This window comes from Camellia sinensis, chromosome 14, assembly GCF_055761805.1.
Source record: "Camellia sinensis isolate YWXY chromosome 14, ASM5576180v1, whole genome shotgun sequence".
In the NCBI taxonomy this organism is placed as follows: Eukaryota; Viridiplantae; Streptophyta; class Magnoliopsida; order Ericales; family Theaceae; genus Camellia; species Camellia sinensis.
This window is the reverse complement of record NC_138974.1, coordinates 69,329,433-69,333,276: the sequence shown is the minus strand read 5'-3', so window position 1 is coordinate 69,333,276 and position 3,844 is coordinate 69,329,433.

The window sequence follows — 3,844 nt, the reverse complement described above, 5'->3', positions numbered from 1 at the left end:
GAACAAATTGAACCTTGACTCAAACCACCCCACACGCACGAGCCCGTCGCCGTCGCTGTGGCTGTCTGACTAGCCGAGCTGTGCCGGACGCGGGTGTGGGTTGGGTTTAATATTAATTTTTGAACAAAATTCATTTGAATTTTTTCAAAAATTCTTGCGGGAAATTAATTCAAAATTTGGACCATATTTGAATTTAAATTTTCTGTCCAATGTTACCTCTTCCAGTCTAATTTTTCCAAACAGATTAAACTGTCCAAACAGTTTTTCATATCTGTTGGAACAAGGACAGATTCAAAAATGCTAGATAGGTTTATACCCGTTGTAGTTTCAAACAGATAAAAACTGTCTAGCAGTTATCTGTTCAAACAGTAGTGCACCTGTTGGTTTCAAATCCAATCTGTTCCAACTTGAAAATAACACCTGTTCGAGTTTATAAATTCCAGATCTGTTCCAGCATTTTCTAAATTCTGAAAATTCATTTGGTTGCTTTCTTTTTTCTCTCTTGCATCAATTATTCTTCATATTATTTCAGGAAAAAAATTCAGAGAGTTTAGAACATAGGTTTTGTTCATCGAACAAATTGTTTAGAGTGCTACTACAATTTGTGAAGATCATTGTATCCTAGGAGATAGACGTCATTTGTCTGTAAGCACCGTAACGGGGCGAATTTGTCTTAAGGACAGAATGTCACACACTCGACTTGATCTTTTAATTATTCATTCAGTTCGGTAAAATAAATTTGGTAAGTAATTTATTTTTATTTGTTTGATTTGTTTCAAGTTATTTATTTTATACAGAAGATTGTTCTAACAATTCCTTTCCCTTTTTCATTCTATAACGAGTTGAATCAAATTGAATTTTTCCCTTATTATTATTATTATTATTATTATTATTATTATTATTATTATTATAGTGACCTTCATTCCCCGCCTTAACCTTGTGCATGAGCATCTGTATAATCTTGTTTTGCTAAGCTTGCATTAGTGAATTCTGACTTGTTTTACCTAGAATAAGATTCTTGTCTTGGTTTGTACTTATGTGAATTTGCCTGTTAGTCTTGTTTCTTTCCTAGTAAGTCTAGCTGAGGTCACCCTAAGCCTAGAACCACCTTGGAACCACTTTGGTTGACCTCTACCTTCGTCCTGGCATATTGGCCAAGATGTCATTATCTAGGCCGAGGTGTGTATCACCAAGGCCGAAATGTGTATCATCTAGGTCGAGATGTTATTCTTGAACCCAAGTGATCTTGTTCCTGGATTGGTACGACCTAGACTGGGGTGTGGCATATCTAGGCCGAGGTGTGAAACAGCTAGGCCAAGTGTTGTCCTTCTTAGTTGGGATCATTGATACCTTACCTGTCAGAGCCGTTGATGTCACCGATGTCATTATCTTGCCAGAATGCCCATGCCGCTTTACTTGTTGAACACCCTTTCGCCATGCTTTTGTTTGGTCTGTCAGCCACTTTTGAGGGAACCCAACCGGTCGCTGCCACGTGTCCCAGTAGAAGGTTAAGCCTAGAACCAGATAAGAAAACCTATCATTTTGTATCATATCTTTGCCTTTTAGAGAGAGAAGCTCTAGGAGGAAGAAGAAGTTTTAGAGCGAGAGAGTAGATCTTCGAGCTTGATTCCTAGAGATCAAACCGTTAGGTTCGTGTATTGAGGTTAGATTCTTGACTTACTCTTGTTGTTCCTTGTGTTCATCTAGCTATATTGCATGATCTAGCATGTTTCATGAACCATGCATTGCTTTGAAGTTCAGTTTTAGAAAGAGAAAGTGATATTCATGTGTTCTTGAAGAAAACCATGTTTTGATCCGAAAGTTTGTATCAAGATGCATATTTTCGTGTTTGTTTTCATAAGATCTTCAAGTATGGGTACCAAGGTCCATGTTTTCGAACTCATAGCATGAAATCTTAGATTTTGTAATAACAAGATATGATTTAAGCATGCATGTTATAGCGATCCCGGTTTTCTCTGTTGTTGTTGAACTGTAATCCGGACTCGGTTCCGTAGATTTGTTGTTGTCTTATCCTCATTTCTATCCCTTTACTCTTTGTTTTAGAGTTTTGGGTTGTGTTAGGCGTGTTTCGAACAGGTTGGTTGAGCCTTAGTTCCATTTCTTGTTGCCCAGATTTTTGGTGGTACACTCGAGCGGGTCTCCTTACGCTTGAGCGGGGTTTTCACAGTTCCAGTATTTTGTGCCTCTGCAAAACTTCTGCAGGTGTGTTTTTCACGCTCGAGCGAGTTTCCTTACGCTCGAGCGGGTTGCGCTGGAGCGGGTCTGTTGGCGCTCGAGCGGGGTGAGCATTGTCGGTGAAGATACAGAGAGAGGAGAATATACGCTCGAGCGGAGTGGTTTTCGCGCTCGAGCGGGTCCAGTTTTTGTACTTGATGCTCGAGCGTCCTTTTATCTGCTCGAGCGGGAGAGTCGTATATCAGTTGGTAGCTAGGCTATTTTAGATCACTTTTCACTTTTCCTTTCTCTCTCTTACTTTCCCAAAACTGATTTTTGAGAGCTCCTCACTCTAAAACCTAACTTCTCTCTAGGGTTTGATCTAGTAAGAGTGTTTTCCTCACCTTGGGCCTTTGTAAGAAGTGTGTTGATCATTGAGGGCTATATTTTGATCCGAGAAATTTGGTATTTGGAGCACTTCCGAGTTTAGCTCTTCTTCTCCTTGGGTTCTACATTTGAGGTAGGGATTTCCTTGTTATTTTTCAATACTTCGTTTATAGATTGACATGTGGTGGTTTTGTATTGCATGAAAATCTTATCCACGTTGGATTTGTTTGAAATCATGAGAAGGAACCTAGGGTTGGTTGTTTAAAAATGGTTATTTTATCATTGATGGTTGTTTTGGGCTAATTGGAGTGTAAATTAGCATGTTATAGTTGATAGAAGAAAAAGCCCTAAATTATATTTTGATTTGGTAAATTAAAATGGAGGGTAGTTAACCTATGTTGTAAATCTCTATTGTTAATGTGATCTGGGTGAAGGTGTTAATGCCTAAGGGGTTAACTTTGGCTTTGGAATGGTTTTGAAATGAATGTAGTGGACTAATGTGAGTTATGGCTTTATTATCAATGGAATTGGTTTTGTAAAACAAAAGGAATGGAATTGGTTTTGTGGAAACAAAAGGGATGGAGTTAGTTTTGGTGAAAACGAAAGGAAATGGAATTTGTTTTATGAAATGAGAAAAGTATCTTTGATATAAGTATAAAAAATTGGATTGTTGTTTCTTGAGTGTTAAATACACACACGTGGGAGGGTTGTATCTTTAACTACCGTGTTAATGTTATTGTTGGGTTTGTGGTCTCATAGTAATTGAGTCTCTAATAGATGTACTAATACTTGCATCTAGAGGCTTTGTCCTTGATCATCGGTGGAGGATGACATGATTGTGTTGAATTGTCGTGTATGCATTATATCATTGATGAATGAACATCGTATGTGATGAAGTGTTTAGATACATTATATATGTATACTTGCTTGGGAGGAGGTAGTTATGTGTTCATATACTTTAACACATTGCTTGTATCTTGATGGTTTATGCATATGTGTTATACATGTTAGTTATGCCCTGTTATGTTTTGGTTGGTGGTGTTATACTTTCCACTAAGAATCAGAGGTACCGTGACCTTCCAGCTAACGCCTGGAGAACTGACTGCGCTGAGAATCTAAGGCACCATACCCTTCCAGCTAGCGCCTGGTAAACTGGCATGTTGTTGTGAGAGGTGTATCTTTAGCTTATTACGCATATAGCTAGTAGAGCAAAGTTTTGTTGTTGATGTTTCAGTGTGTCTGGGAATATCATGGATTGTGTTGGTTACGGTTTTGGAGGGCC